The sequence below is a fragment of the Peromyscus leucopus genome, chromosome 3 (genome assembly GCF_004664715.2).
Source record: "Peromyscus leucopus breed LL Stock chromosome 3, UCI_PerLeu_2.1, whole genome shotgun sequence".
Classification (NCBI taxonomy): domain Eukaryota; kingdom Metazoa; phylum Chordata; class Mammalia; order Rodentia; family Cricetidae; genus Peromyscus; species Peromyscus leucopus.
Genome location: NC_051065.1, coordinates 131,400,820 through 131,414,489, shown reverse-complemented (window position 1 = coordinate 131,414,489; position 13,670 = coordinate 131,400,820). Strand labels below are relative to the sequence as shown.

The 13,670-nt window shown below is 44.9% G+C and overlaps 1 long non-coding RNA gene across 4 annotated transcripts; it reads right to left on the bottom strand.

The window, feature by feature from the left end:
- Positions 1-2,125: 2,125 nt before the first annotated feature.
- LOC114700287 lies at positions 2,126-11,052 on the bottom strand. Of its 4 annotated transcripts, XR_005091153.1 has the most exons (6): positions 10,899-11,052; positions 9,911-10,023; positions 9,225-9,441; positions 5,708-5,873; positions 5,345-5,382; positions 2,126-4,381 (listed from the first exon to the last, which is right to left on the bottom strand). It is a non-coding gene; the product is annotated as an uncharacterized LOC114700287 (long non-coding RNA). The 4 variants fall into 4 exon arrangements; XR_003735654.2 differs by having other exon boundaries at positions 5,345-5,873; XR_005091154.1 differs by having other exon boundaries at positions 5,345-5,873; positions 9,290-9,441.
- Between the last annotated feature and the right edge of the window lie 2,618 nt (positions 11,053-13,670).

Below are 13,670 nucleotides of genomic sequence, written 5' to 3'. Positions count from 1 at the left end.
CTCTCTCTCTCTCTCTCTCTCTCTCTCTCTCTCTCTGTGTGTGTGTGTGTGTGTGTGTGTGTGTTGCACTGCTTGGGAGCTGCCGCTCCAGTCCTGTAACTCTGCCTTCCCACACCCTCAGCTCTCTCTCACCCAGCCCTGTGCCTGGTTCCTTACTCCTGCATGGGTTAAGCAATCAGAGGTGTTCTGAAGGTTCAGGGCAGTTCTGTTTCATTACGATAAAATTGTTTCCCCCCCATCTAGCAATCCTACTAACTCTGGTGTGTGAGAATTTGCCTTCTGCTTTCTCTCAGCATATAGCTCTTGTAAATGACTGGTAATTCTATAAATAGAACTCTCCTGTGCCAAACACTGAAGATGTAAGTATGAACATAACTCTGTGCTTATGGGGTGCTTCTAGTCCCAATTTTATTGAAAATCGGGGGAGGGGGTCCGGGTGGAGCTACCACATTACTGGGGAATAGAAGGACAACTAGGAACTGAAGAAAAGGAGATGCTTTGATATAGGAGTGTTAGGCAGCTGTGGGTGGGACTCAAGGGTAGAGCGCATGCTTAGTGTGCGCAAAGTCCTGGGGTTCGAATCCCAGCAGTGAAAAAGAATGGCAGAAGGGGCTGGATGAAGGGAAGGTGTTAGGGACAGAACACACGTTTTCAGCTGTAAGATATACACGTTCTAAACATCTAGACAGAGAGAGCAAAAGAAGTTAAAGTAAATCATTCCCAGGGAGGGAGACAGGTTATAAAATTGAATACAAATGTAAAAAACAACCAATCATCAAAAGAGAAGTTAGGTTTTTCCTCTCTAAAAGTAGATACTGAGAACTTTCCCATGTGACCAGTACTGCTTCAGGGACCGAGACACACAAGAGGAGATGCCTGCTAATGGGATTGTGTACACTAATAGAGCATGTACATAAACAAGTGAGTAAAATAGGCAATAAAGGACGTGATCATGACCAGGCATGGTGGCACACAACTTTAGTCCCGGAACTCAGGAGGCAAAGACAGGTGGATCTCTGAGTTCAAGGCCAGTCTGATCTACAGAGCAAGTTCTAGGACATCCAGGTCCACACAGAGAAACCCTGTTGCTCTCCTCCCCCCCTACCCTCGAAGAAGAATGTGATCCTGGTGCAGCTCCTTAAAGCACCATGATTAGTGTTCATGAAGTGCAGGGGTGAAGCCCAGCGCTGAGGGTGGAGGGCATGGAAAGCTCACCTGTGCAACAGACTCCTGTGGTGGTTGTTTTTCTTCTTGTGTCTTAAAAAGGTTATCTCCCATGGTCAGGGTGCCATGTTTTAGAACGAGGGCAACTGAACTGTGGAACCTAAAAGCTTTGGAGATCATCTAACCCAAGTACATACTCAGTGTGTATAGCTAATACAGACTAGCTGCCACTTACCCTTGCTGTGTGAATTAAGAGTGTGGAAGCTAAAACAGTTCTCCCTGAAACGCAGAGTAGAATCATAGTTACCAGTGCCTGAGCGCGGTGGAGGGGAGGGAAGGCTGAAATGAGGGTGACTGCTACAGAACACAAAGAAATGAACTCCGAGGTAGGACTCAAGGTTAGAGGATTCACTTGTCCTTAGATTTTTCTTTTTTAATCCAGGGTGTTACACACAGTCACTGTGTTCTGAACCCCGAGCCACGCCTCTCACCGTAGACTCCTTCATGTCATGTTTCTTTCTAATCTGTTATGTTCTATGAGAAAAAGGCAGCAGGGAGAACCCCAGGCGACTGGCAAGAAGAGAACTGAGTGCTACCGTGGCAGAGGAACTGTGTTTGGATTCTGACTGTCTAGCTATTTCTTAAGAAGGTTTAATGGCGGATGATTCCTCGCCCCCCCCCCCGCCCCCCGTGGAATCATTAACTATACTTTTTAGAAGGGAGCTAGTTATAGTGTGAATTGTATCAGCAGATTTTAATTGACTCGTGATATTACCTAGCTGTTAGGTCAAAAGCTGGGCCCTGGCAGTCCTAACAACGTAGGTATGGATACCTGTCCTCCACTGACCAATTAAAGAGGGCAATTAAGGCAGAGAAAGAGGATTTATCCAAAGTTGTCACACTGGGAAAAAGAACAAAGACAATTCCAGTTCCTTGGTGTGTGTGTGGGGGGGGGGGGGGCTCGATTGTTTCAATGGTCTGATGGCCAAGGGAAGAGGCACACATGTCTTTCCCCAGCTCTTCTTTTACATAGCTCTCATAGTCTACATGGGAGCACCTAGCTGGATATAGACTGGTTGGTGTCTGCTTTAAGCAGTGCCAGGGTTTAGAAGTGATGCTGTTGGTAAAACATTCCTGGACTCAAACCAACCAGTGCCCATGGAACTGGAGTTTTCTTTCCTTGAGGGTCTGAAGGCAGCAGTGGACACACCTTTGGTGAAGAATCCCCCTTTCATGGAAAAACGCATGCAGTAATCACATACTAAATTTTGCTGTCTCTGTTTTGGAAAAAAGAAAAAAATGAACCTTCATTTTATTTTTTAATTTGTGGGGCTGGGGTTGGAACCTGGGGCTTTCCAGGTGTGAGCTTGTGGACCCATGTTCTCTAAACAAAGCAGCCATCTCCACTTTGTGGAGTAACCATGGTTAGGGACAGGAGACCTCCCTCCCCAACAAGGGTAGTCTTTTGACCTTTTACGTCAAAGGAGGGGGTGGGGGTCTTATTAGATTGTCATGAGACACCTTTGCATGCTCACCAGCGGCTCCCTCCCAGCTGTAATTAATTCTGTTCCATCTGCACGTGGTCTTAGGAAGGGTAAAGGAAGGAGAGACTATGCAGCTGGAAGGAGGTCCTTAACCCATGTGGTGGGAGGCTTCTCAGTGTTGCAGCTGTCTGGGGTAACTCACTCTCCCACAAGCACCCCCTCACTTATACTCCGGTAAGTATACTCAGGGGTTCACAAGCTGGACTAGGCGGGGGTCTTTCCTCGGTGCAGGATCTGGGGTGAACACGTGTTTGTTCCCGCCTCCTAGGGGCAGGCGAAACAAGCCAGGCACTCAAGGCCTCCTACATGGAGTTGGTAAGAAACTGCCTGGAGGAGTGAGTCACCCATCAGGCACAAGGTCTTAGTTTTTCTTGAAGGTGAATTTCCAGAGGTGCACTCCCGCAGAGCTGATTAAAAAAAACTTTCCCAGCATTCCACACAGCAAGTGGAAGGAGGGGCAGTTCCAGGGATGCTCTCCCCTGAGCATGGTTGAAGTCTTTCTTCATTGTCTAAAGACCTGACGCCATGTACACAGCACCTCTGTAGACCCATGAGCCGACCAGCACGAACAAGCTGTTCTCCAGGAGGGGATAACCTCACCCGCCTGCCGTCTCATTACACTCTGATCCTATGAATTAATGCTTTCTTTTTGCCAATCTATCAAAAAATTTCGTTCCAAATGTGAATGACCGTGATGTAGAGACATCGATTTTGCTTTGTATATATTAGTATTTACTGTTAACCTCTCTGTTGTTAATCTTTCACAGTTGGCCACGTATCTTGTGTTGTCTGTATTTTGTGCTTCTTCAGTCTGAAAACTGGTATGCGAACCCTACAGGGCAAACCTACAAACTTTTTACAGATTTCACAGCTTTATCTGCATATGAGGCTTACTGGAATAGTTTTCTTGTATTAAACAATTTGTGCAATGGGCACAGTAAAATTTCTAGGTAAAAATAAATATATACGTACTTAAAATATAAAATATATCCCCTCTCTCTTTCCTTCCCTGTCTCCTTTCCTTTCTTTTCCCTCCCCTTCCTCTTCTCTCCCTCCATCCCCCCTTCCTCCCACATGCTTTATTAAGCACCCTCTACTGAGCTCCTGGCCTCTCTAGGTACTTTTGAACAGATTTGGCAGCAGACTTCAAACTCTTGTTAAGCTCAGGTGAGTGATTTGCATATCAGGGCAACCTGAGACAGGTGTTTCCACTGTTCCACCAGCCTGCAGGAGGCAAGGCCACCCAAGGGGATTCATTCACACGTATAAATGTGCCAAGGTGAGGGGCAATAAGGGTACAGAACACAGGCTTCACGAACCTGTTTGAGCCCAGGTTTGAGCCTCAAAACTGCTTAAACTCGGCGTGGTAGTGTATATTTGTAATCCTGGCAATTAGGGCAGGAGGCTGAGGGATCAGAAGCTCAAGGTCGTCCTTAGCCACATAGCAAATTTGAGGTCAGTCTGGTCATAAGGGACCATGCTGTAGTGGTGGTGGTGGTGCTGTTGCTTTAAAAGACACAGACTTGTGTCAATTGCTTCCGTAGTCCCACATTTCCAGCATGTGCATCTGTAGATCGTCGTCGATGAATCCTTTCTTCATTTCTCACTTTGTTAGTAACACTTTCTGGCTCCTCTCTCTCCAGCATCCTGAGGGCTGCCTTCCTGGCACAGTCCTATATAGAAACAGCAGAGTACAGAATTAGGATTTACTTTGATGTTGAAATCGATCACCATAAACTGCCCCCTTATCCTTCCTGGTTTGGGTGTGAGCTCTGCTAGCATCTGCCAGGATTCACGGGGCAGCCGGCATCTCGCCCCCTCTATCCGTGCTGTGTGGGCTGCTGCTATGATGCTATGGCATCAACAACGTATTACCCTCGATTTCCACCTCCTGCCCAGACCCCTCTCCTAAGCCCCAGGTCTCTATTTCCAGCTGCCTCCTGGGCAAATCTGCCTGGAAACCTCATAGGGGCCCCTGACTCCACATGTCCATCCATGTCAGTGGCCACCCAGCAAACTTCCTTTTGGCAGTTGTCAAAAGCTGAGAATACCTCAGCCACAAGCAAATAGTTTATCTTGGATGTATATTTTTTTAAAGTAACATATTAAGTGTGTAGGGGGGGAGGGGGTAAGAGAAATCACTCAGTGGTTAAGGGTACCTCCTGTTCTTGCAGAGGATCTGGGTTCAGTTCCCAGCTCCCACCTGGCCCCTCACAACCATCTATAACTCCAGTTCCAGGGGATTCAATGCCTCTTCTGACCTCCATGGGCTTCTGTATGCACACGGTGCACATATACTCAGGCATGCACACTCATACTCTACACATAAGATTAAATAAAATAGAACAGTCTTAAATATTAAAAGATGCCTCAGCTCCTTAGGAAAAGGTTGTACTCAGGCCAGTGGTTTTGAGGGAGAGAACTAGACAGCTGGGGATCAGGTCGGGGAATTTCCTTTCCATTGTGTTGTCTTTCGATGGCTTTTAAGTTTTATACACATGTGCACTTAATAATAATTAAAAGTGATGAAGAGTTGAAATTAATTTTTATGTGTATGTATATGTATGGACATGTATATGTGTGTGCATGTATATGTATGTGTATGTACATGTGTGCATGCAGAGGTCAGAACTTACCTTTCAGGAGTTGGTCCTCTCCCTCCACCAAGTGAATCCTGATGATGCAACACAGGCAGTCAGGCATGATGGCAAGTGGCCATCAAGGGCTGAACCATCTCACTGACCCTGAAAATCTTTATTATAAAAATTCATTTATGCAAACCACATGAGTGCTTAGCCATACAGGAAGTGTCTACCCCTTTCAGGAGACCATTATTTATTCATAGGCCCTGGCTCCTTCTAAACAAGGTCATCAGATCCTGTAGAATTGTTCCAAGTTCAATGAGTTCTAATAAGCTTCCTGAATACACACCCACCAAACATATGTGTCCTGTGTGTGTGTGTGTGTGTGTGTGTGTGTGTGTGTGTGTGTGTATGTACCTGGTTATTCACACAGAGTCATTCCACATGTCTGGGTGCCAGACACTGTTTAGATCCAACAAGACAGAGTTTCTGAGCTCAGGTTGCGTGGAGTCCAGCAGTCACATGAATCCATTTGCTAATGATCCAGGGCTATCTCAGGCATGGAGCTCGTAAACAGAGAGAGCTAAAACAGAGAAGCTTTTTATTCACAAGGCTGAATTAGAGAGGAAAAGAGATAAACAGAAGCAAAGTGAATAGAATCAGGGAATGGATTACATGAGTCAGGCAAGATGAGCAGAGCAGGGAAGCCGAGGATGACATGTGGTACAGACCTTCCTAATTCAATAGCTCAGGCTGTGTGTGTTTGTGTATGTGTGTGTGTGCATGCACGTGTGCGTGCACACTTGCTTAAATTAAGGAATATCTTCTTGTGTTCCCAATATTTCCTATTTTCTGAAAAATGTAGTTTATCTTTACACTGCCTAAAACCAGACCCACAGATGGATGTGTGGCTCCCAACCTTCCTCACCTTCGTGACTCTCAGCTCCATTAATCGTCTGGGTTTTGTACAATTGGTACACACATGTGTGTGCATTTTTGAATAAAGGGAATGCAGACATCTCATCAGTGCTCCCCTGCCCCCCTCCACACGTACACACACACACTGAAGACACAGATACTTCTGCATAACTGCTTGTGTTACAGGAGCTCTCAGATACACACTCCAGCCATTCCCAAACACTGGTCACAAGCAGAGAGTGTGAACCCCACTTGCCCATTGTTTACATTGATCTTTCTGAGGGCAGATTGTATCTGGTAGATACTGGGTTAACCCATGTTAATGTTGGACTTGGTGGTATTTAGGACCATGGAGTTATATGATAGTGGAAACCCACAGAGGCTTCTGAGTGAAAACTTACTCAGGGTCAGAGAATCTGAGCTTGCTTTACCCAGCAGGGCTGCATAAGAAGATGATTTGGCCAGAGGCATGTTTACCAGGTGTTTGGAAGGGTCTATACTTGGCTATATGGTGTGCTTTGATCTTGCAAGGGGGGAGGTCTTTTGCCTCTTCCCTGGCATATTATAAAAAGCCCTTTTGAATAATCTTCAAGGCTGTTGGGTATTGACCCAGGCCCCCTGAAGCTATCCTGCATCTGTCTTTCTCCTCGTTTTCTAGGTCTATCTATCTGATATTTTCTCATTCCTCTCTCCTCCACCCAAGAACCCTTCGAAAGGTGGGAGCAGGTTGGAGCTGGACTCTGACAGACTCTCACACATGGTGCAAACCCCTCTGCCATTTTGTTTTTGTTTCTTAGCTGAGGTCTCATGTGGCTGAGGCTGGTCTTGAACTTACCACGTAATTGTTGGGAATCCCTCTCCAGTCTTACTCCTCCCATTTCAGACCCCTCCCCTCAGAAAGCCCACCAAGGTCAGCTCCTCCCTTGGGCTGCTGAAGACCCCACCTACAGGGTATTTAAGACCTGGTCACTAGACCTGCCTCTCAATTTCTCCCCTGCCTTCCCAGAGTCACCCGGGAGTTGCTTTGCTCTGTTTATTAAACCTGGATTTATTCATTCGTCTTGATTGGCTTATTGCATCAATGGAGTTACCCACTAATGGGGGATATTTTTACTTATCAGTAACCAAGGATGTGATTGAATTTCTTTCTAATCCTCCTGCCTCCACCTTCCATGTGCTGTGATTACAGGTGTAGCTGGACAGAATTACCCCAAAAGCCCAGGCATTTCCTAGACCTTTTCACATGTAGTCAAGTGTGGCCTGTACAAACAGCCTGTTAGTGTCCTTTCAAAGTCCCCAGGTGACCCTGAGAAAGAAAACCCATGCTGGATGAGTCAGGTCAGAGCTTCATTTTCTTCATGTGCAGATCGCCCACAGTTTGTTTCATTGCTGTTTTACAGTTTGGTGGGGGTGCGGGTGGGGGGAGTTACTAAACCTTTCCTTAGAGGGAACTGGATTTTTCTAACAAGGTGCACACACAGGGAAAGAGAATGAAGACTGGTTTATCAGAGATAAAGAATGAGCATCCAATTAACTAATATGCCTTAGGACTCTGGCCAGTTTGAGTTAGCTCTATCTGCATCCTGTTTGTGGATCAAGATGTGAGCTCTCAGCTGCTGCTCCGGTGCCTGCCTGCCTGCCGCCATGCTCCCCACTGTGGTGGGGATGTATAGACCCTTCCTTCTACCAGTTGCCTTGGTCACGATGTTTTATCACAGACGTAGAAAAGTAACGAATGGACACACTATGCAAGATGACTCAACTGTTTTAAAAGCAAATGTGGATGGAGGCTGTGAGAAGCCAGGGTGGCATTCTGGTGAAAGGTGGTCGCAATGGGCCGTCTGACGATACTTTCTGTGTGAGGCTACCTCATCCTACACCCATGATCTGCATGCTTGTATGGATGCGCAGACATACTAAGTATGTACACTATAGTCGTTAGCTCTCACAAAGAGTAGCAAAGTGGGGCTGGGATGTAGCTCATGTGGTAGACTGTTTGCTCAGCATATACAAAGCCCTGGGTTTGAGTCATAAATGATGTGGTGCCACACATTTGTAACCCTAGCACCTATTTAGGAAGCAGGGACAGGAGGACCAGAAGTGCAAGGTCGTTTGTGGATTCATAGTGAGTTCAAGGCTAGCTTGTTTAACCCGAGACCTTGTCCGGAAAAGAAAAAGAAAAAAGAAAAGAAAGGTACGACAGATAAGACTATTACACACATCTTTGGAAAGAGCTTTCTTTTAAAAGTCACGGGAATTCTCAAGTGGCTGAACATGAGCAATGGATGATATCTTAAAGATGCTCCAGAGACCACAGATGATTCTTTGAGTATATAGAAATTGGATGTAGACTGTGAGTGTAGTTCAGTGGTAGAATTCATGCTTAGCTTGCTGAGGTCCTGGGCTTAATCTCCAGGATTTCTAAATTAGGGAATTAATAAAGCCCAAACCAACTTTATAATTATCAAGCTAAAAATAGCAGGATCTACATGTACAGAATTTAACTCTGAAAATGATGTTTTCCTGAATTCCAAGAAGATGCCCAGGGAAGGTGAGGTGGGGGGCGGTGAAGACAGGAGAGGGGCCAATCTCAGTGAATACTTGATGAAGAGTGTTTTGAAGCAAGCTAGCACACGGCTTCAGGAAGACTGAAACAGGAGATGTTTAAGCAAGGAGTCCAAGGTTACCTATGGAGGTGAGACTGACTTCAGTGAGCTCAGAGGACTTGTGCCTTTTCCGCTGAGGTAAGGATGCAGTTAAGTAGTTTGTGCACGGCCTTATCTGTTAGGGAAGTGTGATGAGCAGTTATTTGTTGCTAGGTAACAGATCTACCATGAGCATGTGGTCACCTGTGTGCATGTCAACAGTCTAATCTTTATTAGACTTTATTGTGTTTATGCATGACCAAGAGCTAGCACAAAGCAACCGCACTCTGAAGCTTACCAGGCAAGGTCATAGGGAGAGAATTAATGTTTGAGGCTGGGGTGCATTATAGCTCAATTGGTAGAGTGCTCACCTGGCATGTGCCAAGTCTTGGGTTTGAGTCCTAGCACTGCATTAAACCAAGAATGGTAGACACACCTGCAACTCCAGCCTTGGGACGTGGAGGCAGGGTCATCAGAAATTGAAGCTCCAAGTCATCTTTAGCTGCACAGTGACTTTGAGAAGAGCCTGGGCCACAGGAGACTCTGTATGGGGTGGTGGTGGGGGGAGCGGCTACTGGTACTTGTACCCTATATTAAAAAAAAAAAAAAAAAAAAAAAAACAGTATTCTAGGTCTGAGTTGAAGGGCAGCCCCACATGAAAAAAAAAAACTATCAGGAAATGGTGACAGTTAGTCCCAAAGACAAGGGCACACTGGCTGGAAAAGCAGCTTTAGCCAAAGCTTAAAGACTTGTTTGTTGGCAGTGGAGGGTGTGGCTGAGTGGCGGCCTGGGCTCACCCCTAGCACGAGCCCCCTTGTTGAACATCCTCTCTTTGTGGAAATTAGCAGCAGTCAAGTTGTGGTATAGTAATGGTCTTAGACACTGCCACCTGCTGGAAGCTTTGTAGAACTGCGCACAACGTTAAACTGGCACTCCCCACAACCTTTCTTTTTTTCCTCTCCTTCCTCCTGTTCTTATATTGCAGGCCTAGAGATCTAACCCAGGTCACACCAGGTGCTCGCTCTATCCCTGAGCTGCAACCCTGCTCTTCACCAACCTCTCATGGGTTGAAATCGACCGTGTGGGCGATGGGTAATCATGGGTTCTTTAATGAGAGGTCTGTTCAATTCTGTAACATCAAGTCTTCATAGAAGGTGGAGCCATGGTGAGCTGTGAGAGGAGAAAAGCAGGACAGGGGCTGGGGAGATGGCTCAGGGCTTAAGAGCACTGGCTGCTCTTCCTGAGGAGCTGGGTTCAATTCCCAGCACCCATATGGTGGCTTCCAACCATCTGTAACTCCAGTTCCAGGGCATCCAATATCCTTCTCTGGCCTCCACAGGCACCAGGCACCCTCATGGTACACAAACACAGACAAAACACCCCAAAGAATACCATACAAATCAATTTTTAGAAAGAAAGTCTGGATTTAAGGTTCATTTTTAAAATAAAGTAACCTCTCTTGATTTGATTCTTAGAGGAATACAATGAATAAAACCATTTGTTTTCTTCATTCCAGATCAGCTCCTTATAATAAAATTATTATCTTATTGTTTATCTGAGGTCCAGACTATCCCAGAAAACAAATGCTTTGCTACGATAAAGTTTAGAGTTAAAGCATTTCATCAGCACAGCCCTGGATGATGGTGATATATTAAAGGATGAGATGTAAATGTAATGGTTAAAATGAATTCTGGGCCTGGGCTATTTTAGTTCAGTGATGTTGGCCAGGCCACTCCACTCAATTGACTCTGTTTGCTTTGTTGTTGACAAAGAGACTTCACTCACCGATCTCTCAGCCATAGGCTCAGAATAAAATCAATAACTAACTGGTTAACATATCGCCAAAGGAATAGTCAGAGACAACATGTTATGACACTTTGCGGGGAGCTGCTGAGACCCAGACCCTAGGCCCTCTCCACACACTAGGCAAGGGCTTACTCACTGAGATCCAAGCCCACCCAGTCACATGATTCTTAACCATGATTGATATTCCTTTTGAAATGCTGTATGAAATTCAAGCTATAATAAAAGGATACTTTTCGTACCCTAACGATGTTCCAGCTGCCAGATTTATCCTCCGAAATTCCTGTGACCTGATTCTGTACGGGAGGATGGTTTCTGGGTCATCGCTTCTTCGGGCGTGCTCAATGCTCACCATGCCAGGTGCCGTCCTCTTCCCAGTCAGCCAGGAATCACATGTGGAGCTATTTTGGGGTCTAGGGACTATCGATTCTTGCCAAGGTGACAAGAATGGGTACAAAATTATATAAGCATCTGCATGACTCAACAGTATGTGTTGCAATGTGCCCTTTGTCTTGCCCTGTTTATTTTAAGGCCACATTTCTACAATGGACCTGAAGCACAAAAGCATGTGTGTGTGTGTGTGTGTGTGTGTGTGTGTGTGTGTCCCTATGCATGAATACTTAGGGACATGTAACACCCCTAGTTTCAGTTCTCTCTGTTCTTTTCCACTCGTCTGCGAGTTTCTCAGATATCCCTCTCTGTCATCTCTTTTCCTGGATGTAGCCACCCACCCACTCTGTCACCATTTGCCTTGTAACAAAACCATCTGGGAAGAGAGCATGTTTGGGGAACCTCTGCACATCTCTGTTAGCCTTCTCCTCCATTGTTCCTGCTGCGGTACACTAAGGGAGGGATTCCACTGCCTTCTGGGTATGCCTCAGCCCTGAAGGCTTCACCTCTGTTTGCCATTGGCCTCAAAGACAGGCCTTGCTACTGCTGGAGTCTGGGGTCACTCAGAGGGGATGACATCACTCACAGTGGGACTAAGGTTTTCTCAGTGAAGCACCCAGCCTCAGGCACTCAGCTGTGGATTTAGATGGGCTTTGGGCATCAGATCACCATGGACTGAAGTAGACTTGCTGCATATCGTAGATAACAGTATCGTTATCTGGGCACAGAAAGCAATTGCTTCCTCTCCTGTGGAAGCCTTGCGTAGATTTTGGGAAACTTCCTGCTACTGTCTCTCAGATATCTATTTTCTCTCCTCTCTGGACAAAGAACTTACCATAGTCACAGAAAAGGAACGTAGCCACACTCTTAGGCTGAGATAAGCAAAGCTCTGGGGTGGATGAGACTGGAGAGGTGGATGTGGACCAGTAGATGGCTCTTGCTTGGTTTACTGTAAAAATTCCCATTTCCTTTTTTGTTACGGAGAAGCCAAAGACATAAAAAATATTTCCCAAAGACTCATGAACAGTTTTAGAGAATTACAAATCGATGAGCCAGGCCGTGGTGGTGCACGCCTTTAACCCCAGCATTCGGGGGGCAGAGACAAGGGGGTCTCTGTGAGATTGAGGCCAGTCTGGTCTACAGAGTGAGTTCCAGGACAGCCAGAGCTGTTACACAGAGAAACCCTGTCTCAAAACAACAACAACAAAACAAAAACAAAAAGAGAAACAACAACAACCCCCCAAAAAAACCAAAAAAATAAAAATAAAAAACAACTTTCCCCTTTACACTTATTCCAACACATGAGATCACCTTATGTCACAGTTTTGGGTTTTGGTTATTTTTTATCTTTATTTTGAAGATATTACTTTATGAATATTTCATTATTACGACAAGGAGCTTTTGTTAGTTCGGCCACTATAGTACCATTATACCTGATGTTACTGTCACAGCACACAATACTCATTCTTATCTTTAATATATTGTTATGCTAGTTAGTAACACCAATATAAGAACACTGATATATAAAATTTTTTCTCAATATCATCAAGAACTATGAGTACTTCAGTTTTCCTTCTTGTGTCAAGATTTGCTGTTAGCTTTGTAACACATTCAAAGTAAGCTTAATCATTCCAATTACTAAGATATTTCTTTAAAAATACCCACTTTAATTGGTATGGTCTCTCACAAGCTCTTTTGTAATTTATTTTCCAAAGAAATTGGATTTCCTGATTGCATTTCTATGGTTTCATTTTATGTATTTCTGAAGTTTTTAGGAATTCATAATTAGATTTAGAGTTCCAATGAGATTTAGAATTGATTTTAACAAGACTGTTTGGTAGGGTTTGTAAATTCCTACAGAGACATATTTCCTGGTTAATTCTCTTTTTGTGATGTTTAGAAACCCTGGGTAACCACTATTTAAATGAGTAACTCACGAATTTATAGAAGAATGATATTAGAGGATTAAACAGGGAGCTGTGCAAGCATGAGAAGCTGAGTTTGAAGATCAAGCGCCCATGTAAAACATCAGGCGTGGGCGTGTGTTCCTGCAATCCCAGCACTGGAAGACAGACACAAGAGAATCCCAAGAGCTCACTGCCTGGCCAGCCTAGCCAAAATGGCAAGACCCCGTCTGTTGTTTTTATCTAATCTTATAATTTACAGTTTTAGCAATAAAGACTGACTTCCAAGTAAAAACTTGCTAGCTCAGAGAAGTTGAGAAGCAACTAGTTTACTTTCCTCCTTAGCCACCATGCCAAACCAAAAGAGACCACCACACTCAAAGTCCCTCCTTACTACTTCCTGTGCTTTTCTCTATCCATCTTCCTGATTCCTTTACTCTCTATGGCTATTTCCTGTCAACTAGACACTGGCTCCTGTTGTTGGATATTTGTGCAGTGTGTACAAACCTGTTACACTTTTAAAGAGTAGTTTTTGGAGAGCTCTTGTCATCCCCAGTGTCGCGAATAGACATTTTCTTTAAAACCGTTTTTTTTTTTTTTTTTTTTTTTCTGGAATATTCTCTGTCCTTATTCACTGTCTTCTCAGTGGTGACATACAGCTGGCAGAGAGGAAGAAGTTCATATGGATGTAGCTTCTGAACTTACATGGTTTTATATTCC